General features: G+C 47.8%; 1 long non-coding RNA gene across 1 annotated transcript in view; it reads right to left on the reverse strand.

Annotated features, from left to right (window-relative positions):
- Nucleotides 1-4,330: 4,330 nt before the first annotated feature.
- LOC132207935 (uncharacterized) overlaps nt 4,331-27,841 on the reverse strand; it is a 37,909-nt gene continuing 14,398 nt past the window's right edge. The window contains exon 3 of the long non-coding RNA XR_009444024.1: nt 4,331-4,521. This is a non-coding gene — a long non-coding RNA (uncharacterized LOC132207935). The remainder of the gene's footprint in view (nt 4,522-27,841) is intronic.

Raw genomic sequence — 27,841 nt, forward strand, 5'->3', positions numbered from 1 at the left:
ATGCAGCAATGTTTTCATCAACATCAGTTCTGGGCGCCCTATTATAGGAAAGATGTGGATGCTTTGGAGAGGGTTCAGAGGAGGTTTACCAGGATGCTGCCTGGACTGGAGGGCTTATCTTATGAAGAGAGGTTGACTGAGCTCGGTCTCTTTTCATTGGAGAAAAGGAGGAGGAGAGGGGACCTAATTGAGGTATACAAGATAATGAGAGGCATAGATAGAGTCGATAGCCAGAGACTATTTCCCAGGGCAGAAATGGCTAGCACGAGGGGTCATAGTTTTAAGCTGGTTGGTGGAAAGTATAGAGGGGATGTCAGAGGCAGGTTCTTTACGCAGAGAGTTGTGAGAGCATGGAATGCGTTGCCAGCAGCAGTTGTGGAAGCAAGGTCATTGGGGTCATTTAAGAGACTGCTGGACATGCATATGGTCACAGAAATTTGAGGGTGCATCCATGAGGATCAATGGTCGGCACAACATTGTGGGCTGAAGGGCCTGTTCTGTGCTGTACTGTTCTATGTTCTATGTTCTATCTGAATGCCTGTTGTTGTGATCTCAAGCATTTACCTGCATCGAGTGAAATCCACCACCATAGTTCTGTTGCATCGTTGGCCACCTCGCAATCGGTGTTGCATAGTCAATATCATTCCTTGACAACGCTTGAAGCAAGGCATAAGCAGTGGTTTCCACAGTCATCGCAGAAGCCTGTGCTGCTTCAATTGGATACGGCTCCAACAATGGAGGCTTTCCAGGAACCAACATCAGAATCTGTCATTTGAGAAAGGGATGAGCTGAGAATAAAGTTTACATCATCTAGATTTTTGTTTGCATTTCACCAACACAACAATGGTTTTGCTGGTCAAGATCCAGCATTATCTCACCACTGATGTCGATAACATTCTCCATACTTTCCGCTCAGTGATGGGTCCTTTTGTTTGGGAAAAATAGGCACCTTCAAATGCAAATGAATCAAGGTGAGCTTTAGTTTCTCATCAGGCTACATGGCAGTTATTACAAGATGTTACGAACAAAAGGTGAAGGAGCAGATGAAACCATTCACCAGTCTGGATGATCTTCTTGCCCTCATCCTGAGGAGGCATCACAGATCTTAACTTACACGCAATTCAAATTATTTCATGCAATGACAAGACTGAATGTTCCGGATACTGCAAATGCCATGGCACCTGGCAGCATCCCACAAACTGTACTGGAACAATGTGCCCCAAGGTCGCCACACCAACAGTAAATGTTTTCCAGTACATTTTTAAACACTTGCAACACTCACATTTCAGAGAAAGATGACCTATCACGCAATCGGCAGAGAAATTGTCCTGACCAATTATGACCTCAATGTATTCTCAATCATCAGCAAAGTAATGCAACATCTGGATGACAGTGCTGTCAAACAGCTGCACACTAAGGTTCAGTTTACTTTTCGTCATGCCACACTTCTCGTAACCTCGTTCAGGATTTACCACAAATATGATCAGAGATCCTGAGCTTGTAAAGGAAGGAAAGTGCAATCTGTCATTTCCACCCTGGCAACTTCTGATTGAATGTGGTGTTAAGCAGAGGAATAGAAAATTGAGTCAGTGGCATTCACTGGATACCTGCACTGGTTGAAGTCATGTCTTCATTTGAACCAAAGTGGAGACATGAACGTTCATTGAATATTGTCCAGGTGTCCAGCAGAATTCATGACTTTTCCAACAGTGAAGTCAACGATGAGAAAATACAGTGAGACTTGGACAACGATCAGGCTTGGCCTGATAAACGATAAGTAACATTTGCACCATACAAGTGCGAAGCAGCAATCAGCTCCAACAAGAGCGAATATGACCATATCACAAAATTCCATGGAAATGAGGTAAGAAAAATTCAGTGCTTGTCTTTGACTCTCACAGAATCCGTGAGCTTAAGAATTTAATTCTCCCGTACTGTCGCCCACTGAGGTGCTTGGCTATCCACTTCATCAAGGTTAACACTGATCTAAAACTAAACTGGAACGGTTATATAATCAGCAGCTGCCAGGTCCGTGGTACAAACCGCCCTGCTGTGGGACAGGGTCAGGCAAATCCAAGTGAGTGATCGTGGTTGGAGACTCATTCGTTGGGGGCATAGTTTCTGTGGCCACATTTGAGATACCAGGGCTGTGTGTTGCTTCCCTGGTACCAAGGTCAAGGACATCTCTGAGTGGTTGCAAGAAATTCTTAAGGGGGAGGGTGAGCAGCCAGAGGCCATTGTGCACATTGGTACCAATGACGTAGGTAGAAAGAGGGATGAGATCCTGTGGACTGTGTACAAGGAGTTAGCAAAGAGGCTGAAAGGCAGGACCTAGAGGGTAATAATTTATGGGTTGCCACGAGTGCCCCATGTCAGTGAGTTAAGTCAGAGAAAGATAGGTGAGATGAATGCATTGGTTAAGGAGCTGGTACTGGGGGCAGGCTTTCAGGTTCATGGATAATTGCGACCGCTTCTTGGGCAAGGGGTGACCTGTGTAAGAGGGATGGGTTGCACCTAAACTGAACGGGAACAAATACCCTCATAGGGAGGTTTGCTAGTGCTACTTGGGAGGATTTAAAGACTGGCAGGCAGCTGGGAACCAGAGCAGCAGGTCAGCAAGTAGATGAATTGATGGCAGGTACATGCTGGGACCAATAAATCAGAAAAGAATGGCAGTCAGAGACAGGTACATGAACATGATGGCACGAACAAGCTGAAATATGTTTATTTCACTGCCAGGAGTATTACAGGTAAGGCAGATGAGCTCAGAGCCTGGATCAGTACATGGGACTCTGATGTTGAGGCCATTACAGAGGCTTGGTTGAGACAGAGACCGGACTGGGTGCTCAATGTTCCAGGGTTTCATTGCTTTAGACAAGATAGAGGGGAAGATCAAAGAAGGAGGTGCACTCCTAACCTGTGGGAAATGTTACATCTGTACCTAGAAAGGACATTCTGGAGGGCTTGCCCACTGAGGCAACAGAGGTAGCGTTCAAAAATAAGATAGACACAATCACTCTGATCAGATTAAACTAATAGCCTGCTCCCCTTTTGCCACTGACACACTGAGGAACAAATATGTAGGCAGCTTTTGAAACAATGCAATAAGTCAGAGTTGTCACAGTCAGTGAATTTAACCTCCCCAGTATTGACTGGGACTCCCTTACAACAAGAGTTTAAATGAGGCTGAATTTGTTAAGTCTATCCAAGAGAGTTTCTTGACACAGTATGTGGATAGAAGATGGGCCATACTGGACTTTGTCCTGGTCAGGTAACTGGTGAGAAGGGTGGGAAAGCATTGTGGAAATAGTGATCACAACTCCTTAAATTTTAAGATTGCTATGAAGAAGTATAAGTCAGGACCTTGGGGGAGAGTAAATTATATCAATTTTAGGTAGGAGCTGGGGAGTGTTAATTGGGAGGAGCTGTCACATTTGCCATATGGGAATTGTTTAAAGGCCTGCTTATGAGTTTAGGATCAGGAAGGAGGAAGGACAACGCTGGCAAGGTAAAAGACCCTTGGATAATTGGGGAGGTTGTGAAGTTAGTCAAAAGGGAAAAACAAAAATATGTCAGGTTTACGAAGCTAAAATCGAACAGGGCTGACATAAAGAAAGCAGAAAAAGAAAGGCGATCAAATGACCTTGGCAAGGAGGGTTGAAGGAAATCCCAAGGCATTCTGTGCATACATCTAAAACAAGGGGATAAATAGCAAGAAGGTACGACCATTCAGGATAAAGGAGGGAACTTGTGTTTGGAAGCAGAGGATGTGGGCAAGATCCTAAATTAAGTCTGTGCATCACTATTCACTCAGTCGAAGGGTGTGGAGGATAGTGGGATTTGTGTGGAGCATGCTCATGTGATAACAGCATTTTGAAATCAAGAAAGAGCATTAAGGTGGATAAGTCCTCAGGACCCAATGGTATCTCCTCAAGGTTTTTGAGCGAGGTGAGAGAAGAGATTGTCGGGGCATTCAGCAATATCTTTGTATCCTTGGTAGCCACTGGAGGGGTACTGGAGGATTAGCAAGTTGCTAAATGTTCTTCTTCTGTTCAAGAAGGGAAATAGGGTCAATCCAGGAAACTCTCGACTAGCGAGTTTCTCATCGTTCATTGGAAGCTATTGGAGAGAATTCTTAGGGATTGTATTTATCTGTATTTGGAACAGCATGGCCTCATTTGGGACAGTCAGCATGGCTTTGTGCAGGGCAGGTCATGTCTTCCTAACTTGACTGAATTTTTTGAGGAGGTGACGAATGTGATCAATGAAGGTAGAGCAGTGGATATTGTTGACATGGATTTGAGCAATACTTTCAACAAGGTGCCTCATGATAGGATCATCCAGAAAATTAAGATGCACCGAGTCAATGGTGGCTTGGATGCTTGGATTCACAACTGGCTTGCCCAGAGAAGACAGAGGCAAGAGGTGGAATGGTGCTTTTCAGGCTGTAGATCCAGGACGATTGGTGTTCCGCAGGGATCTGTGCTGGGACCTCTGCTGTTTGTGGTCTATACAAAATGACTGAGGTGAAAATATAGATGTATGGGTTAGCAAGTTTGCAGACAATAGAATGATTGGGAGAATCAGGATGAGTGTAGACGTCATAAAAGCATACAGATCAGTTGCAGAAACGGCAAGTGGATTTTAATCCATTAAATGTGAGATGCTCCACTTTGGGAAATCAACTATTACAGAAAAATATACAGTTAATGGCACCCCTCAGTGCAGAATTGTTAAGGTGGGGATGCAGGTGCACTCAATCTGTTCATTGAGAACTGTCGACGTGCTATCACCTCAATTTCTCTGTTCCCTGCACCAAACCCAACCTACGTCCTGCCCAACTGACTGCCCTCCACGCACTCATATCTCACCCTGACTTTGTTATTAAGCCTGCCGATAAGGTGGTGCTGTTGTGGTCTGGTGAGCTGAAGTCTACCTTGCAGAGGCTGAGCGCCAGCTCTCAGATACCTCCTCCGACTTCTCCTGGACCATGACCGCACCGGGCCATTGTATCTACTACAGTAACTGATCTTGGTCTATCCGGTGATCTTCCCCCTCTGTTTCCAAGCTGAAAGGCCACAGCTCCCCACAGGTTGCTCCTACGTCCCCCTAAAAATCCACAAATGAGACTGTCCTGGCAGACCCATTGTTTCAGCCTGTTCCTGCCCCACAGAACTCATCTCTTCCGACCTTGACTCAATCTTCTGTCCCCTGGTCCAAGCACTGCCCACGTACATCCAGAAATACTCTGATATTTTACGCAGTTTTAAGAACATCAGTTTGCCGGTTCCAGCTGCGTCCTCTTTACCATGAACGTGTAATTCCTTTACACATCCATTCCCCACCAGGAGGTTCTTAGGGCTGTCCCCTTCTTCTTGGAGCAAAGACCTGAACATGCCCTCCCACCACCACCCTCCTCCACTTGGTCGACCTCATCCTCACCCTCAACAACTTGTTGTTTAACTCCTCTCATTTTCTTCGGGTAAGAGGAGCAGCTCCGGGCACCTGCGTGGGCCCGAGTTAAACCTGTCTCTTCACGGGGTACGTGGAACATTCCCACCCACAACACTTTCTCCGATACATCAATGATATGATCCGGCTGCTTCTCTCTCTTGTCTGAAATTGGAAAACTTCATCAACTTCGCCTCCAATTTCCATCCTGCCCTCACTTTCACCTGCTCAACCTCTGACTCTACCCTTCCCTTCCTCAACATTTCTGCTTCCATTCCTGGGGGTAGGCTTCACACTAATACCCATTACAAACTCTCTGACTCTCACAGCTACCTGGTCTATATATCCTCACACCCCACTTTCTGTAAAGACTCCAACCTCTTCTCTCACTTCCTCCATCTCCATCGAACATGTTCTCATGAGGCCAACATCAACAAGGGAGCCTCCAAAATGTCCATCTTCTTCCTCAACTGAGGATTCTCCGGCTCCGTGGTCGACAGGGCCCTCAACTGTGTCCAACCCAGCACTTTTGCCCTCACCTTTTCTCTTCCCTCCCAAGATAGCAATAAGGTTCCACTTGACCTTACCTATCAACCCACATACCCACATCCATACCAACCTCAGGCACCATTTCCACCACCACCAGCAGGATGCCGCCACCAGACACATATTCCCCTCCCCTCCCTTATCCGCCTTAACCGGATCACCAGGAGGAAATGCAAGCAGACACGGGGAGAACGTGCAAACTTCGCACAGACAATTGCCCGAGGCTGCAGTGCGAACCACTGAGCCACCGTGCTGCCCAGAATCTTGGTGGTGTGGATGATCAGAGAGATCTCGGTGTCCATGTGCGTAGATCCCTGAAAGTTGCCACGCAGATTGATAGGCTTGTTCAGAAGGCGTATGGCATGTTAGGTTTTATTGGTACAGAGATTGAGTTTCGGAGCCATGAGGTCATGTTGCAGCTGTACAAAACACTGGTGCGGCCGCGCTTGGACTGTTGCGTACAGTTCTGATCGCCACATTATCGGAAGGATTTGGAGGGGGTTTATTAGGATCTTGTCTGGTGTGGAAGGAAGGTCTTATGAGGAAAAGCTTCGAGACTTGAGGCTGTTTTTGTCAGAAGAAGGTGAAGAGGCAACTTAATAGAGACATACAAGATAATCAGAAGATTAGATAGGTGGACAGCGATAGTCTTTTTCCTCGATGGTGATGGTGAGCACGAGTGGAGATAGGTTTAAATTGAGAGAAGATATGGGACACATGTCAGAGGGAGGTTCTTTATTCAGAGAGTAGTATGGGTGCGGAATGCCCTGCCTGCAACAGGAGTAGATTGCTAAGTTTAAGGGCATTTAAATGAACATTGCTAAATATATGGATGGTAATGGAATAGTGTCGGTTAGATGGGCTTCAGGTTGGATTCACAGGTTGGCGCAACATCGAGGGCCGAAGGGCCTGTACTGCGCTGTAATGTTCTATGTTCTATGTCATAATACTTCAGTGAATTCTGGTTACCCTGCCGTAGGAAGAATGCTGTTAAACTATACAGAGTGCAAAAATAATTACAAAAGGTCATTGCCGGGACTGGAGGGTTTACGAGGAGTGGTGGATAGGCTCGGACTTTTTCCCTGGAGTATCGGAGATGAAGGGGTGACTTCCAGAGGTGTAAAAAATCATGATGGGCATTGATAAGGGGAATAACCAAGGGAGGGGAGTCCAAAGCTAGAAGGGAGTAGGTTCAAATGTGAAAGGGGAAAGATTTAAAAGTGACCCGACCGGCAACTTTTCCCACACAGAGGGTGGTGCGTGAATGCAATGAGCTGCCAACAGACGTGGTAGAGGCAGATAAAATTTCTGTATTTAAAAGACATTTGGACAGGTACACAATGAGGAAAGGTTCAGACGGATACCAAACGCAGGTAAATGGGACCGGTTAAGTTTGGGACACCTGATCAGTACAGATGATTAGGAGTGAGGGTCCTGATTCTGTGCTGTATGACTCTATGAAACTATGACTGAAGAGCTAACTAGGTGTGTGGATGAGGGCAATGCATTTGACACAGTCTACTTGGGCTTCAGCAGAGCTTTTGACAAGATTCCCCATTTGAAGACTGTTAGAACAGGAAACAGTCCATGGGATCCGAGGACACATGTGCACAGGAAATCATAACTCATGTAATTTGAATGAGTTTTTTCAAGTAGTAATGAAGAGCATTGATTAAGGCAGAAACATGGACGTATATGGGTTTCAGTAAGGTGTTCAAGAAGGTTCCTCACAGTAGTCCAGTAGGGAAGTTAAATCACATGGAGCACAGGGAGAGCTAGCCATAGAAGATAGAACATAGAACATTACAGCACAGTACAGGCCCTTCGGCCCTCGATCTTGTGCTGACCTGTCATGCCGATCTCAAGCCCATCTAACCTGCACTATTCCATGTACGTCCATATGCTTGTCCAATGACCACTTAAATGTACCTGAAGTTGGCGAATCTACTACCGTTGCAGGCAAAGCGTTCCATTCCCTTACTACTGTCTGAGTAAAGAAACTACCTCTGACATCTGTCCTGTATCTTTCACCCCTCAATTTAAAGCTCTGCCCCCTCGTGCTCACCATCACCATCCTAGGAAAAAGGCTCTCCCTATCCACCCTATCTCACCCTCTGATTATTTTATATGTTTCAATTAAGTCACCCCTCAACCTTCTTCTCTCTAATGAAGACAGCCTCAAGTCCCTCAGCCATTCCTCGTAAGACCTTCCCTCCATACCAGGCAACATCCTAGTAAATCTCCTCTGCACCATTTCCAAAGCTTCCACATCCTTCTTATAATGCGGTGACCAGAACTGTATACAATACTCCAATGCGGCCGCGTCAGACTTTTGTACAGCTTCACCATAACCTCTTAGTTCCGGAACTCGATCCCTCTATTAATCAAAGCTAAAACACTGTATGCCTTCTTAACAGCCCTGTCAACCTGGGTGGCAACTTTCAAGGATCTGTGTTCATGGACACCGAGATCTCTCCGCTCATCTATACTACTAAGAATCTTACCATTAGCCCTGTACTTTGCCTTCTGGTTACTCCTGCCGAAGTGCATCACCTCACGCTTGTCTGCATTAAACTCCATTTGCCACCACTCAGCCCAGCTCTGCAGCTTATCTGTGTCTCTCTGCAACCAATCCTTTGTCACTATCCACAACTCCACCTATCTTGGTGTTGTCTGCAAATTTACTAACTCATCCTTCACTGCCCTCATCCAGGTCATTTATAAAAATGACAAACAGCAGTGGACCCAACACCGACCCTTGCGGTACCACCAGAAACTGGTCTCCAGGATGAACGTTTCCCATCAACTACCACCCTCTGTCTTCTTTCAGCAGGCCAATTTCCGATCCAAACTGCTATATCTCCCACAATTCCATTCCTCTGCATTTTGTACAATAGTCTGTTATGGGGAACCTTATCGAACGCCTTGCTGAAATCCATATACACCACATCAACCGGTTTACTCTCATCTATCTGTTTGGTCACCTTCTCAAAGAACTCAATAAGGTTTGTGAGGCACGACCTACCCTTCACAAAACTGTGCTGACTATCCCTAATCAATTTATTCTTTTCTAGATGATTATAAATCCTGTCCCTTAGAACCTTTTCCAACACTTTACCGACAACTGAGGTAAGGCTCACTGGCCGACAATTACCAGGGTTGTCTCTACTCCCCTTCTTGAACAGGAGAACCACAATTGCTATCCTACAGTCATCTGGCACTATTCCTGCAGACAATGATGAGTTAAAGATCAATGCCAAAGGCTCGGCAATCTCCTCCCTGGATTCCCCGAGGATCCGAGGATAAATCCCATCCGGCCCAGGGGTCATAGCTGTCTTCACCCTCTGTAGGATTTCAAATACCTCTTCCTTGTGAACCTCAATCCCACCTAGTCCAGTAGCCTGTATCTCTGTATTCTCCTCGACAACATTGTCGTTTTCTAGAGTGAATACTGTTGAAAAATATTCATTTCACGCTTCCCCTATCTCATCTGACTCCACACACAACTTCCCACTACTATCCTTGATTGGGCCTAATCTTACTTTTCTCATTCTTTTATTTCTTAAATACCGATAGAAAACCTTACGGTTTACCCTGATCCTATCCGTCAACAACTTCTCAAATCTCCTCCTGGCTCTTCTGAGCTCTCTCTTTCGGTCTTTCCTGGCTACCTTGTAACCCTCAAGCACCCTGACTGAGCATTCACATCTTGTAGTAACAGAAGCCTTCTGCTTCCTCTTGACCAGAGATTCCACTTCCTTCGTAAACCACGGCTCCCGCGCTCTACAGCTTCCTCCCGGCCTGACAGGTAGATACTTATCTAGGAAACACAGGAACTTTTCCTTGAATAAGCTCTACATTTCTATTGTGCCCATCCCTTGCAGTTTCCTTCCCCATCCTATGCTCCCAAAATCTTGCCAAATCTCATCGGAATTGCCTTTCCCCCAGATAACTCTTGCCCAGTGGTGTACACCTCTACCTTTCCATCACTAAGGTAAACATAACAGAATTGTGATCGCTGAGGTTGGCAGTTTATTATCTTAGAATTGTGATCGCTATCACCAAGGTGATCACCTACTTCCAAATCTAACACCTGGCCAGGCTCATGACCCAGTTCCAAATCTGATGCGGTCACTGCACTCCAATTCCATTCGTCACTACATCCCACTTCCCTCAGTCACTGCATCCCACTTCACTCAGTCACTGCACCCCAAGGCCCGTCAGGCACTGCATCCCTGTTACCTCATTCACTCCTTCCCATTACGTCAGTCACTGCATCCCATTTCACTCAGCCACTACATCCCACTTCACTCAGTCACTGCCTCCCATTACCCTCAGTCACTGCATCCCATTTCCCACGGTCACATCATCCCATTTCACTCAGTGATTGCATCCCATTTCACTCAGTCACTGCCTCCCATTTCAGTGAGTCACTGCCTCCCATTTCAGTGAGTCACACCCTCCCATTTCAGTGAGTCACACCCTCCCATTTCAGTGAGTCACACCCTCCCATTTCAGACAGTCACTGCATCCCATGTCCCCAGAGTCATTGCGTCCCATTACACTCAGGCACTGCATCCTATTTCCCTCAGTCATTGCATCACATTTCACTCAGTCTCTGCTTCCAATTTCCCTCAGTCACTGTGTCCCAGTTCACTCAGTCAGTGTTTCCCATTACACTCAGTCACTGCGTCCCATTTCCCTCAGTCACTGCAACCCATTTCACACAGTCACTGCATCTCCTTCCCCTCAGTCACTGCATCTCATTTCCCTCAGTCACTGCATCTCATTTCCCTCAGTCACTGCATCTCATTGTCCTCAGTCACGGCATCCCATTACACTCAGTCACTGCATCCTATTTCCCTCAGTCACTGCATCCCAATTCACTCAGTCACTGCATCCCATTTCACGCAGCCACTGCACCCCACTTCACTCAGTCACCGCATCCCATTTCACTCAGTCACTGCATCCCATTTCACTCAGTCACTACATCCCATTACACTCAGTCACGGCGTCCCATTTCACTCAGTCACTGCCTCCCACTTCATGCAGTCACTGCCTCCCATTTCAGTCAGTCACTGCATCCCATTTCAGTCAGTCACTGCATCTCATTTCAATCAGTCAATGCATCCCATTTCACTCAGTCTCAGCATCCCATATCACTCAGTCACTGCATCCCATTTCCATCAGTCACTGCATCCCATTTCCTTCAGTCACTGCATCCCATTACACTCAGTCACTGCATCCCATTACACTCAGTCACAGCATCCCATTTCACTCAGTCACTGCATCCCTTCTAACGGAGACAGTGAATCCTTTTCAACTGCAACAGTGAATCCATTTCGATCATCACCACACCCAATTCCCCACAGTCACGGCATCACATTACACTCAGCCACTGCATCCCATTTCACTCAGCCACTGCACCCCATTACACTCAGTCACTGCACCCCATTACCGTCAGCCACTGCATCCCATTTCACTCAGTCACTGCATCCCATTTCCCTCAGTCACTGCGTCCCATTTCCCACAGTCACTGCAACCTATTTCCCACAGTCACTGCATCTGCTTTCCCTCAGTCACAGCATCCCAATTCACTGAGACAGTGAATCTCATTGAACTGAAAGGGTGCATCCCCTTACCCTCAGTCACAGCATTCCATTTCCCAGAGTCACTGCATCTCCTTTCCCTCAGTCACTGCATCTCATTTCCCTCAGTCACTGCATCCCATTTCACTCAGCCACTGCATCCCATTTCACTCAGCCACTGCATCCCATTTCACTCAGCCACTGCATCCCATTTCACTCAGTCACTGCATCCCATTTCACTCAGTCACTGCATCCTATTTAACGGAGACGTTGAAACCTATTCAACTGAGACAGTGCATCCATTTCCATCAGTCACCGCACCCGATTCCCGACAGTCACCGCATTCCATTTCCCTCAGTCACCGCATCCCATTTCCCTCAGTCACCGCATCCCATTTCACTCAGTCACGCATCCCATTTCCATCAGTCACTGCACCCCATTTCACTCAGTCACTGCATCACATTACCCTCAGTCACTGCATCACATTACCCTCAGTCACGGCATCCAATTACCCTCAGTCATGGCATCCCATTTCACTCATTCACAGCTTCCCATTTCACTCAGTCACTGCATGCCATTTCCCACAGGGACGGCATCTCCTTTCCATCAGTCAACGCATCACATTTCACTCAGTCACTGCATCCCATTTCATTCAGTCACTGCATCCATTTCCCCACAGTCTCCGCATCACATTTCACAGAGACACGGCGTCCCATTTCACTTCGCCACTGCAACCCGTTACCCTCAGTCACAGCTTCCCGTTTCCACAGTCACTGCATCTCCTTTCCCCAAGTCACTGCATCCCATCTCCACGGTCACTTGCACCATCAGTCAACGCATCACATTTCACTCAGTCACTGCATCCCATTTCATTCAATCACTGACTCCCATTTCCATCACTCACTGCATCCCATTTCCAAAAGTCACTGCATCCTATTTCCCTCAGTAACTGCATCCCAGTTCCCTCAGTCAGTGCATCCCATTTCCCTCAGTCAGTGCATCCCATTTCCCTCAGTCAGTGCATCCCATTTCCCTCAGTCAGTGCATCCCATTTCCCTCAGTCAGTGCATCCCATTTCACTCAGTCCGTGCATCCCATTTGCATCAGACACTGCATTTAATCTCCATCAGTCACTGCATCCCACTTCACACAGTCATTGCAGCTCATTTCACTCAGTCACTGCATCCTATTTCCCTCAGTCACTGCATCCCAATTCACTCAGTCACTGCATCCCATTTCACGCAGCCACTGCACCCAACTTCACTCAGTCACCGCATCTCATTTCACTCAGTCACTGCATCCCATTTCACTCAGTCACTACATCCCATTTCACTCAGTCACGGCGTCCCACTTCACGCAGTCACTGCCTCCCATTTCAGTCAGTCACTGCATCCCATTTCAGTCAGTCACTGCATCTCATTTCAATCAGTCAATGCATCCCATTTCACTCAGTCTCAGCATCCCATATCACTCAGGCACTGCATCCCATTTCCATCAGTCACTGCATCCCATTTCCTTCAGTCACTGCATCCCATTACACTCAGTCACTGCATCCCATTACACTCAGTCACTGTATCCCATTTCACTCAGTCACTTTTCCCTTCTAACGGAGACAGTGAATCCTATTCAACTGCAACAGTGAATCCATTTCGATCATCACCATACCCAATTCCCCACAGTCACGGCATCACATTACACTCAGTCACTGCATCCCATTACAGTCAGTCACTGCATCCTATTTCCCTCAGTCACTGCGTCCCATTTCCCTCAGTCTGGGCGTCCCATTTCCCTCAGTCACTACATCCCATTTCACGCAGCCACTGCATCCCATTTCACGCAGCCACTGCATCCCATTTCACGCAGCCACTGCATCCCATTTCACTCAGTCACTGCATCCCATTTCCCTCAGTAACTGCATCCCATTTCCCTCAGTCACTGCATCCCATTTCATTCAGTCACTGCACCCCAGTTCACTCAGTCAGTGCATCCCATTTCCCTCAGTCACTGCGTCCCATTTCCCTCAGTCACTGCAACCTATTTCCCACAGTCACTGCATCCCAATTCACTGAGACAGTGAATATCATTGAACTGAAACGGTGCATCCCCTTACCCTCAGTCACAGCATTCCATTTCCCAGAGTCACTGCATCTCCTTTCCCTCAGTCACTGCATCTCATTTCCCTCAGTCACTGCATCCCATTTCACTCAGCCACTGCATCCCATTTCACTCAGTCATTGCATCCTTTTTCACTCAGTCACTGCATCCTATTTAACAGAGACGTTGAATCCTATTCAACTGAGACAGTGCATCCATTTCCATCAGTCACCGCACCCGATTCCCGACAGTCACCGCATTCCATTTCTCTCAGTCACCGCATCCCATTTCCCTCAGTCACCGCATCCCATTTCACTTAGTCACGCATCCCATTTCCATCAGTCACTGCACCCCATTTCACTCAGTCACTGCATCCCATTTCCCTCAGTAACTGCATCCCATTTCCCTCAGTCACTGCATCCCATTTCATTCAGTCACTGCACCCCAGTTCACTCAGTCAGTGCATCCCATTTCCCTCAGTCACTGCGTCCCATTTCCCACAGTCACTGCAACCTATTTCCCACAGTCACTGCATCTGCATTCCCTCAGTCACAGCATCCCAATTCACTGAGACAGTGAATCTCATTGAACTGAAAGGGTGCATCCCCTTACCCTCAGTCACAGCATTCCATTTCCCAGAGTCACTGCATCTCCTTTCCCTCAGTCACTGCATCTCATTTCCCTCAGTCACTGCATCCCATTTCACTCAGCCACTGCATCCCATTTCACTCAGCCACTGCATCCCATTTCACTCAGTCACTGCATCCCATTTCACTCAGTCACTGCATCCCATTTCACTCAGTCACTGCATCCTATTTAACGGAGACGTTGAAACCTATTCAACTGAGACAGTGCATCCATTTCCATCAGTCACCGCACCCGATTCCCGACAGTCACCGCATTCCATTTCCCTCAGTCACCGCATCCCATTTCCCTCAGTCACCGCATCCCATTTCACTCAGTCACGCATCCCATTTCCATCAGTCACTGCACCCCATTTCACTCAGTCACTGCATCACATTACCCTCAGTCACTGCATCACATTACCCTCAGTCACGGCATCCAATTACCCTCAGTCATGGCATCCCATTTCACTCATTCACAGCTTCCCATTTCACTCAGTCACTGCATGCCATTTCCCACAGGGACGGCATCTCCTTTCCATCAGTCAACGCATCACATTTCACTCAGTCACTGCATCCCATTTCATTCAGTCACTGCATCCATTTCCCCACAGTCTCCGCATCACATTTCACAGAGACACGGCGTCCCATTTCACTTCGCCACTGCAACCCGTTACCCTCAGTCACAGCATCCCGTTTCCACAGTCACTGCATCTCCTTTCCCCAAGTCACTGCATCCCATCTCCACGGTCACTTGCACCATCAGTCAACGCATCACATTTCACTCAGTCACTGCATCCCATTTCATTCAATCACTGACTCCCATTTCCATCACTCACTGCATCCCATTTCCAAAAGTCACTGCATCCTATTTCCCTCAGTAACTGCATCCCAGTTCCCTCAGTCAGTGCATCCCATTTCCCTCAGTCAGTGCATCCCATTTCCCTCAGTCAGTGCATCCCATTTCCCTCAGTCAGTGCATCCCATTTCCCTCAGTCAGTGCATCCCATTTCACTCAGTCCGTGCATCCCATTTGCATCAGACACTGCATTTAATCTCCATCAGTCACTGCATCCCACTTCACACAGTCATTGCAGCTCATTTCACTCAGTCACTGCATCCTATTTCCCTCAGTCACTGCATCCCAATTCACTCAGTCACTGCATCCCATTTCACGCAGCCACTGCACCCCACTTCACTCAGTCACCGCATCTCATTTCACTCAGTCACTGCATCCCATTTCACTCAGTCACTACATCCCATTTCACTCAGTCACGGCGTCCCACTTCACGCAGTCACTGCCTCCCATTTCAGTCAGTCACTGCATCCCATTTCAGTCAGTCACTGCATCTCATTTCAATCAGTCAATGCATCCCATTTCACTCAGTCTCAGCATCCCATATCACTCAGGCACTGCATCCCATTTCCATCAGTCACTGCATCCCATTTCCTTCAGTCACTGCATCCCATTACACTCAGTCACTGCATCCCATTACACTCAGTCACTGCATCCCATTTCACTCAGTCACTGCATCCCTTCTAACGGAGACAGTGAATCCTATTCAACTGCAACAGTGAATCCATTTCGATCATCACCATACCCAATTCCCCACAGTCACGGCATCACATTACACTCAGTCACTGCATCCCATTACAGTCAGTCACTGCATCCTATTTCCCTCAGTCACTGCGTCCCATTTCCCTCAGTCTGGGCGTCCCATTTCCCTCAGTCACTACATCCCATTTCACGCAGCCACTGCATCCCATTTCACGCAGCCACTGCATCCCATTTCACGCAGCCACTGCATCCCATTTCACTCAGTCACTGCATCCCATTTCCCTCAGTAACTGCATCCCATTTCCCTCAGTCACTGCATCCCATTTCATTCAGTCACTGCACCCCAGTTCACTCAGTCAGTGCATCCCATTTCCCTCAGTCACTGCGTCCCATTTCCCTCAGTCACTGCAACCTATTTCCCACAGTCACTGCATCCCAATTCACTGAGACAGTGAATATCATTGAACTGAAACGGTGCATCCCCTTACCCTCAGTCACAGCATTCCATTTCCCAGAGTCACTGCATCTCCTTTCCCTCAGTCACTGCATCTCATTTCCCTCAGTCACTGCATCCCATTTCACTCAGCCACTGCATCCCATTTCACTCAGTCATTGCATCCTTTTTCACTCAGTCACTGCATCCTATTTAACAGAGACGTTGAATCCTATTCAACTGAGACAGTGCATCCATTTCCATCAGTCACCGCACCCGATTCCCGACAGTCACCGCATTCCATTTCTCTCAGTCACCGCATCCCATTTCCCTCAGTCACCGCATCCCATTTCACTTAGTCACGCATCCCATTTCCATCAGTCACTGCACCCCATTTCACTCAGTCACTGCATCACATTACCCTCAGTCACTGCATCACATTACGCTCAGTCACGGCATCCCATTTCACTCATTCACAGCTTCCCATTTCACTCATTCACAGCTTCCCATTTCACTCAGTCACTGCCTCCCTTTTCCCACAGTCACTGCAAACTTTTCCCACAGTCACTGCAACCCATTTCCCTCAGTCACTGCATCCCATTTCCCTCACTCACTGCATCCCATTTCCTTCAGTCACTGCGTCCCATTTCCCTCAGTCACTGCATCCCATTTCTCCAGCCAGTGCATCCCATTTCACTCAGTGACTGCATCCCATTTCACTCAGTCACTGCATCCCATTTCACTCAGTCACTGCATCCCATTTGCATCACACACTGCATTCAATTTCCATCAGTCATTGCATCTCACTTCACTCATTCACTGCATCCCATTTCCCACAGTCACTGCATCCCATTTCACACAGTCACTGCATCACATTTCACACAGTCACTTCATCTCGTTTCCCACAGTCACTGCATCCCATTTCCCACAGTCACTGCATCCAATTTCCCACAGTCACTGCATCCCATTTCCCTTAGTCAATGCATCCCATTTCACGCCGTCACTGCATCCCATTTCAGGCAGTCACTGCATCCCATTTCTCGCAGTCACTGCATTGAATTTTCATCAGTCACTGCATTCAATTTCCATCAGTCACTGCAATGCATTCCACTCTGTTACTGCATCCTATTTCACTCAGTCACGGTGTCCCATTTCACTCAGTCACTGCATCCCAATTCACTCAGTCACTACAACCCATTTCCCACAGTAATTGCAGCCAATTTCACTCTCTCACTGCATTCAATTTCCATCCGTCAGTGCATTCAATTTCCGTCAGTCACTGCATCGCATTTCACTCAGTCAGGGCATCCTATTTCACTCAGTCAGGGCATCCTATTTCACTCAGTCGGGGCATCCTATTTCACTCAGTTCTTGCATCCCATTTCCCTCAATCACTGCATCCCATTTCATGCAGTCACTGCATCCCATTTCACGCAGACACTGCATCCCATTTCAAGCAGTCACTGCATCACATTTCAGGCAGTCACTGCATCACATTTCACGCAGTCACTGCATCACATTTCACTCAGTCACTGCATCTCCTTTCCATCAGTCACTGCATCTCCTTTCCATCAGTCACTGTATCTCACTTCACTCATTCACTGCATCCCATTTCACGCAGTCACTGCATCCCAGTTCACACAGTCACTGCATCCCGTTTATCATTTATCGCTGCATTCAAGTTCCATCAGGTACTGCATCCCATTTCCTCAGTCACTGCATCCCATTTCCCACAGTCACTGCATCGCAATTCACTCAGTCACTGCATCCCATTTCACTCAGTCACTGCATCCCATTTCCCACAGTCACTGCATCCCATTTCACACAGTCACAGCATCACATTTCACACAGTCACTTCATCTCATTTACCACAGTCACTGCATCCCATTTTCCTCAGTCACTGCATCCCATTTCACGCAGTCACTGCATCGCATTTCACTCAGTCAGGGCATCCTATTTCACTCAGTCATGGCATTCTATTTCACTCAGTCAGGGCATCCTATTTCACTGAGTCACTGCATCCCATTTCCCTCACTCACTGCATCCCATTTCATGCAGTCACTGCATCCCATTTCACGCAGACACTGCATCCCATTTCACGCAGACACTGCATCCCATTTCACGCAGTCACTGCATCACATTTCACGCAGTCACTGCATCACATTTCACTCCATCACTGCATCACATTTCACTCAGTCACTGCATCTCCTTTCCATCAGTCACTGCATCTCCTTTCCATCAGTCAGTGCATCTCACTTCACTCATTCACTGCATCCTATTTCACGCAGTCACTGCATCCCATTTCCTCAGTCACTGCATCCCATTTCCCTCAGTCACTGCATCCCATTTCACTCAGTCACTGCATCCCATTTCACTCAGTCACTGCATCCCATTTCCCTCAGTCACTGTAACCCATTTCACTCAGACACTGCATCCCATTTCTCTCAGTCACTACATCCCATTTCCCACAGTCATTGCATCCAATTTCACTCTCTCACTGCATTCAATTTCCATCTGTCACCTCATCCCATTTCACTCAGTCACGGCATCCCATTTCACACAGGCACGGCATCCCATTTAACGGAGACAGTGAATCCTGTTCAACTGAGACAGTGAATGTATTTCCATCAATCACTACACCCAATGCCACACAGTCACGGCATCCCATTTCACTCGGCCACTGCATCCCATTTCTCTCAGTCACAGCATCCCATTTCCCACAGTCATTGCATCCAATTTAACTCTCTCACTGCATTCAATTTCCATCTGTCTCTGCATCCCACTTCACTCAGTCACTGCATCCCATTTCACTCAGTCACTGCATCCCATTTCCATCAGTCACGGCATCCCATTTCCATCAGTCACAGCATCCCATTTCCATCAGTCACTGCTCCCCATTTCACTCAGTCACTGCATCACATTACCCTCAGTCACGGCATCCAATTACCCTCAGTCACGGCATCCCATTTCACTCATTCACAGCTTCCCATTTCACTCAGTCACAGCATGCCATTTCCCACAGTCACGGCATCTCCTTTCCATCAGTCAACGCATCACATTTCACTCAGTCACTGCATCCCATTTCATTCAGTCACTGCATCCATTTCCCCACAGTCTCCGCATCACATTTCACAGAGACACGGCGTCCCATTTCACTTAGCCGCCTCAACCCGTTACCCTCAGTCACAGCATCCCGTTTCCACAGTCACTGCATCTCCTTTCCCCAAGTCACTGCATCCCATCTCCACGGTCACTTGCACCCATTTCATTCAATCACTGCCTCCCATTTCCATCACTCACTGCCTCCCATTTCCATCACTCACTGCATCCCATTTCCAAAAGTCACTGCATCCTATTTCCCTCAGTAACTGCATCCCATTTCCCTCAGTCACTGCATCCCATTTCCCTCAGTCACTGCATCCCATTTCCCTCAGTCACTGCATCCCATTTCACTCAGTCAGTGCATCCCATTTGCATCAGACACTGCATTCAATCTCCTTCAGTCACTGCATCTCACTTCACTCATTCACTGCATCCCATTTCCCACAGTCACTGCATCCCACTTCACACAGTCATTGCAGCTCATTTCACTCAGTCACCGCATCCCATTTCACTCAGTCACTGCATCCCATTTGCATCACACACTGCATTCAATTTCCATCAGTCACTGCATCTCACTTCACTCATTCACTGCATCCCATTTCCCACAGTCACTGCATCCCATTTCACTCAGTCACTGCATCCCATTTCCCACAGTCACTGCATCCCATTTCCCACAGTCACTGCATCCCATTTCACACAGTCACAGCATCCCATTTCACACAGTCACAGCATCACATTTCACACAGTCACTTCATCTGGTTTCCCACAGTCACTGCATCCCATTTCCCGCAGTCACTGCATCCCATTTCACGCAGTCACTGCATCCCATTTCTCTCAGTCACTGCATCCCATTTCCAAACAGTCATTGCATCCAATTTCACTCTCTCACTGCATTCAATTTCCATCTGTCACTGCATCCCATTTCACTCAGTCACGGCATCCCATTTCACTCAGTCACGGCATCCCATTTCACTCAGTCACTGCATCCCATTTAACGTAGACAGTGAATCCTATTCAAATGAGACAGTGAATCCTATTCAACTGAGACAGTGAATGTATTTCCATCAATCACCACACCCAATGCCACACAGTCACTGCATCCCATTTCACTCAGTCACTGCATCCCATCTCCCTCAGTCACTGCATCCCATCTCCATCAGTCACGGCATCCCATTTCCATCAGTCATGGCATCCCATTTCCATCAGTCACTGCATCCGATTTCCATCAGTCACTGCATCTCCTTTCCCTCAGTCACTGCATCCCATTTCAGTCAGTCACTGCATCCCATTTCACTCAGTCACTGCATCCCATTTCCCTCAGTCACTGCATCCCATTTCCCTCAGTCACTGCATCACATTCCCCTCAGTCACTGCATCGCATTAACCACAGTAACAGCATGCCATTTCAAACAGTGACTGCATCCCATTTCATTTAGGCACTGCATCCCAGTTCAATCATTCACTGCATTCCAGTTCACTCAGTCACTGCATCCCATTCCCCTCAGTCGCTGCATCCGATTTACAACAGTCCCTGCAGCCCATTTAACGGTCACTGCATCCCATTTCACTCAGTCACTGCATCCCCGTTCACTCAGTCACTGCATCCCCGTTCACTCAGTCACTGCATCCCCGTTCACTCAGTCACTGCGTCCCAGTTCACTCAGTCACTGCATCCCATTCCCCTCAGTCACTGCATCTCCTTTCCCTCAGTCACTGCATCCCATTTCACAGAGTCACAGCACCCCATTTCACTCAGTCACTGCAGCCCATTTCACTCATTCACAGCTTCCCATTTCACTCATTCACAGCTTCCCATTTCACTCAGTCACAGCATGCCATTTCCAACAGTGTCGGCATCTCCTTTCCATCAGTCAACGCATCACATTTCACTCAGTCACTGCATCCCATTTCATTCAGTCACTGCATCCATTTCCCCACAGTCTCCGCATCACATTTCACAGAGACACGGCGTCCCATTTCACTTCGCCACTGCAACCCGTTACCCTCAGTCACAGCTTCCCGTTTCCACAGTCACTGCATCTCCTTTCCCCAAGTCACTGCATCCCATCTCCACGGTCACTTGCACCATCAGTCAACGCATCACATTTCACTCAGTCACTGCATCCCATTTCATTCAATCACTGACTCCCATTTCCATCACTCACTGCATCCCATTTCCAAAAGTCACTGCATCCTATTTCCCTCAGTAACTGCATCCCAGTTCCCTCAGTCAGTGCATCCCATTTCCCTCAGTCAGTGCATCCCATTTCCCTCAGTCAGTGCATCCCATTTCCCTCAGTCAGTGCATCCCATTTCACTCAGTCCGTGCATCCCATTTGCATCAGACACTGCATTTAATCTCCATCAGTCACTGCATCCCACTTCACACAGTCATTGCAGCTCATTTCACTCAGTCACTGCATCCTATTTCCCTCAGTCACTGCATCCCAATTCACTCAGTCACTGCATCCCATTTCACGCAGCCACTGCACCCCACTTCACTCAGTCACCGCATCTCATTTCACTCAGTCACTGCATCCCATTTCACTCAGTCACTACATCCCATTTCACTCAGTCACGGCGTCCCACTTCACGCAGTCACTGCCTCCCATTTCAGTCAGTCACTGCATCCCATTTCAGTCAGTCACTGCATCTCATTTCAATCAGTCAATGCATCCCATTTCACTCAGTCTCAGCATCCCATATCACTCAGGCACTGCATCCCATTTCCATCAGTCACTGCATCCCATTTCCTTCAGTCACTGCATCCCATTACACTCAGTCACTGCATCCCATTACACTCAGTCACTGCATCCCATTTCACTCAGTCACTGCATCCCATTTCACTCAGTCACTGCATCCCTTCTAACGGAGACAGTGAATCCTATTCAACTGCAACAGTGAATCCATTTCGATCATCACCATACCCAATTCCCCACAGTCACGGCATCACATTACACTCAGTCACTGCATCCCATTACAGTCAGTCACTGCATCCTATTTCCCTCAGTCACTGCGTCCCATTTCCCTCAGTCTGGGCGTCCCATTTCCCTCAGTCACTACATCCCATTTCACGCAGCCACTGCATCCCATTTCACGCAGCCACTGCATCCCATTTCACGCAGCCACTGCATCCCATTTCACTCAGTCACTGCATCCCATTTCCCTCAGTAACTGCATCCCATTTCCCTCAGTCACTGCATCCCATTTCATTCAGTCACTGCACCCCAGTTCACTCAGTCAGTGCATCCCATTTCCCTCAGTCACTGCGTCCCATTTCCCTCAGTCACTGCAACCTATTTCCCACAGTCACTGCATCCCAATTCACTGAGACAGTGAATATCATTGAACTGAAACGGTGCATCCCCTTACCCTCAGTCACAGCATTCCATTTCCCAGAGTCACTGCATCTCCTTTCCCTCAGTCACTGCATCTCATTTCCCTCAGTCACTGCATCCCATTTCACTCAGCCACTGCATCCCATTTCACTCAGTCATTGCATCCTTTTTCACTCAGTCACTGCATCCTATTTAACAGAGACGTTGAATCCTATTCAACTGAGACAGTGCATCCATTTCCATCAGTCACCGCACCCGATTCCCGACAGTCACCGCATTCCATTTCTCTCAGTCACCGCATCCCATTTCCCTCAGTCACCGCATCCCATTTCACTTAGTCACGCATCCCATTTCCATCAGTCACTGCACCCCATTTCACTCAGTCACTGCATCACATTACCCTCAGTCACTGCATCACATTACGCTCAGTCACGGCATCCCATTTCACTCATTCACAGCTTCCCATTTCACTCATTCACAGCTTCCCATTTCACTCAGTCACTGCCTCCCTTTTCCCACAGTCACTGCAAACTTTTCCCACAGTCACTGCAACCCATTTCCCTCAGTCACTGCATCCCATTTCCCTCACTCACTGCATCCCATTTCCTTCAGTCACTGCGTCCCATTTCCCTCAGTCACTGCATCCCATTTCTCAGGCCAGTGCATCCCATTTCACTCAGTGACTGCATCCCATTTCACTCAGTCACTGCATCCCATTTCACTCAGTCACTGCATCCCATTTCACTCAGTCACTGCATCCCATTTGCATCACACACTGCATTCAATTTCCATCAGTCACTGCATCTCACTTCACTCATTCACTGCATCCCATTTCCCACAGTCACTGCATCCCATTTCACACAGTCACTGCATCACATTTCACACAGTCACTTCATCTCGTTTCCCACAGTCACTGCATCCCATTTCCCACAGTCACTGCATCCAATTTCCCACAGTCACTGCATCCCATTTCCCTTAGTCAATGCATCCCATTTCACGCCGTCACTGCATCCCATTTCAGGCAGTCACTGCATCCCATTTCTCGCAGTCACTGCATTGAATTTTCATCAGTCACTGCATTCAATTTCCATCAGTCACTGCAATGCATTCCACTCTGTTACTGCATCCTATTTCACTCAGTCACGGTGTCCCATTTCACTCAGTCACTGCATCCCAATTCACTCAGTCACTACAACCCATTTCCCACAGTAATTGCAGCCAATTTCACTCTCTCACTGCATTCAATTTCCATCCGTCAGTGCATTCAATTTCCGTCAGTCACTGCATCGCATTTCACTCAGTCAGGGCATCCTATTTCACTCAGTCAGGGCATCCTATTTCACTCAGTCGGGGCATCCTATTTCACTCAGTTCTTGCATCCCATTTCCCTCAATCACTGCATCCCATTTCATGCAGTCACTGCATCCCATTTCACGCAGACACTGCATCCCATTTCAAGCAGTCACTGCATCACATTTCAGGCAGTCACTGCATCACATTTCACGCAGTCACTGCATCACATTTCACTCAGTCACTGCATCTCCTTTCCATCAGTCACTGCATCTCCTTTCCATCAGTCACTGTATCTCACTTCACTCATTCACTGCATCCCATTTCACGCAGTCACTGCATCCCAGTTCACACAGTCACTGCATCCCGTTTATCATTTATCGCTGCATTCAAGTTCCATCAGGTACTGCATCCCATTTCCTCAGTCACTGCATCCCATTTCCCACAGTCACTGCATCGCAATTCACTCAGTCACTGCATCCCATTTCACTCAGTCACTGCATCCCATTTCCCACAGTCACTGCATCCCATTTCACACAGTCACAGCATCACATTTCACACAGTCACTTCATCTCATTTACCACAGTCACTGCATCCCATTTTCCTCAGTCACTGCATCCCATTTCACGCAGTCACTGCATCGCATTTCACTCAGTCAGGGCATCCTATTTCACTCAGTCATGGCATTCTATTTCACTCAGTCAGGGCATCCTATTTCACTGAGTCACTGCATCCCATTTCCCTCACTCACTGCATCCCATTTCATGCAGTCACTGCATCCCATTTCACGCAGACACTGCATCCCATTTCACGCAGACACTGCATCCCATTTCACGCAGTCACTGCATCACATTTCACGCAGTCACTGCATCACATTTCACTCCATCACTGCATCACATTTCACTCAGTCACTGCATCTCCTTTCCATCAGTCACTGCATCTCCTTTCCATCAGTCAGTGCATCTCACTTCACTCATTCACTGCATCCTATTTCACGCAGTCACTGCATCCCATTTCCTCAGTCACTGCATCCCATTTCCCTCAGTCACTGCATCCCATTTCACTCAGTCACTGCATCCCATTTCACTCAGTCACTGCATCCCATTTCCCTCAGTCACTGTAACCCATTTCACTCAGACACTGCATCCCATTTCTCTCAGTCACTACATCCCATTTCCCACAGTCATTGCATCCAATTTCACTCTCTCACTGCATTCAATTTCCATCTGTCACCTCATCCCATTTCACTCAGTCACGGCATCCCATTTCACACAGGCACGGCATCCCATTTAACGGAGACAGTGAATCCTGTTCAACTGAGACAGTGAATGTATTTCCATCAATCACTACACCCAATGCCACACAGTCACGGCATCCCATTTCACTCGGCCACTGCATCCCATTTCTCTCAGTCACAGCATCCCATTTCCCACAGTCATTGCATCCAATTTAACTCTCTCACTGCATTCAATTTCCATCTGTCTCTGCATCCCACTTCACTCAGTCACTGCATCCCATTTCACTCAGTCACTGCATCCCATTTCCATCAGTCACGGCATCCCATTTCCATCAGTCACAGCATCCCATTTCCATCAGTCACTGCTCCCCATTTCACTCAGTCACTGCATCACATTACCCTCAGTCACGGCATCCAATTACCCTCAGTCACGGCATCCCATTTCACTCATTCACAGCTTCCCATTTCACTCAGTCACAGCATGCCATTTCCCACAGTCACGGCATCTCCTTTCCATCAGTCAACGCATCACATTTCACTCAGTCACTGCATCCCATTTCATTCAGTCACTGCATCCATTTCCCCACAGTCTCCGCATCACATTTCACAGAGACACGGCGTCCCATTTCACTTAGCCGCCTCAACCCGTTACCCTCAGTCACAGCATCCCGTTTCCACAGTCACTGCATCTCCTTTCCCCAAGTCACTGCATCCCATCTCCACGGTCACTTGCACCCATTTCATTCAATCACTGCCTCCCATTTCCATCACTCACTGCCTCCCATTTCCATCACTCACTGCATCCCATTTCCAAAAGTCACTGCATCCTATTTCCCTCAGTAACTGCATCCCATTTCCCTCAGTCACTGCATCCCATTTCCCTCAGTCACTGCATCCCATTTCCCTCAGTCACTGCATCCCATTTCACTCAGTCAGTGCATCCCATTTGCATCAGACACTGCATTCAATCTCCTTCAGTCACTGCATCTCACTTCACTCATTCACTGCATCCCATTTCCCACAGTCACTGCATCCCACTTCACACAGTCATTGCAGCTCATTTCACTCAGTCACCGCATCCCATTTCACTCAGTCACTGCATCCCATTTGCATCACACACTGCATTCAATTTCCATCAGTCACTGCATCTCACTTCACTCATTCACTGCATCCCATTTCCCACAGTCACTGCATCCCATTTCACTCAGTCACTGCATCCCATTTCCCACAGTCACTGCATCCCATTTCCCACAGTCACTGCATCCCATTTCACACAGTCACAGCATCCCATTTCACACAGTCACAGCATCACATTTCACACAGTCACTTCATCTGGTTTCCCACAGTCACTGCATCCCATTTCCCGCAGTCACTGCATCCCATTTCACGCAGTCACTGCATCCCATTTCTCTCAGTCACTGCATCCCATTTCCAAACAGTCATTGCATCCAATTTCACTCTCTCACTGCATTCAATTTCCATCTGTCACTGCATCCCATTTCACTCAGTCACGGCATCCCATTTCCCTCAGTCACGGCATCCCATTTCACTCAGTCACGGCATCCCATTTCACTCAGTCACTGCATCCCATTTAACGTAGACAGTGAATCCTATTCAAATGAGACAGTGAATCCTATTCAACTGAGACAGTGAATGTATTTCCATCAATCACCACACCCAATGCCACACAGTCACTGCATCCCATTTCACTCAGTCACTGCATCCCATCTCCCTCAGTCACTGCATCCCATCTCCATCAGTCACGGCATCCCATTTCCATCAGTCACGGCATCCCATTTCCATCAGTCACTGCATCCGATTTCCATCAGTCACTGCATCTCCTTTCCCTCAGTCACTGCATCCCATTTCAGTCAGTCACTGCATCCCATTTCACTCAGTCACTGCATCCCATTTCCCTCAGTCACTGCATCCCATTTCCCTCAGTCACTGCATCACATTCCCCTCAGTCACTGCATCGCATTAACCACAGTAACAGCATGCCATTTCAAACAGTGACTGCATCCCATTTCATTTAGGCACTGCATCCCAGTTCAATCATTCACTGCATTCCAGTTCACTCAGTCACTGCATCCCATTCCCCTCAGTCGCTGCATCCGATTTACAACAGTCCCTGCAGCCCATTTAACGGTCACTGCATCCCATTTCACTCAGTCACTGCATCCCCGTTCACTCAGTCACTGCATCCCCGTTCACTCAGTCACTGCATCCCCGTTCACTCAGTCACTGCGTCCCAGTTCACTCAGTCACTGCATCCCATTCCCCTCAGTCACTGCATCTCCTTTCCCTCAGTCACTGCATCCCATTTCACAGAGTCACAGCACCCCATTTCACTCAGTCACTGCAGCCCATTTCACTCATTCACAGCTTCCCATTTCACTCATTCACAGCTTCCCATTTCACTCAGTCACAGCATGCCATTTCCAACAGTGTCGGCATCTCCTTTCCATCAGTCAACGCATCACATTTCACTCAGTCACTGCATCCCATTTCATTCAGTCACTGCATCCATTTCCCCACAGTCTCCGCATCACATTTCACAGAGACACGGCGTCCCATTTCA

Source organism: Stegostoma tigrinum, unplaced genomic scaffold (genome assembly GCF_030684315.1).
Source record: "Stegostoma tigrinum isolate sSteTig4 unplaced genomic scaffold, sSteTig4.hap1 scaffold_215, whole genome shotgun sequence".
NCBI classification, from domain to species: domain Eukaryota; kingdom Metazoa; phylum Chordata; class Chondrichthyes; order Orectolobiformes; family Stegostomatidae; genus Stegostoma; species Stegostoma tigrinum.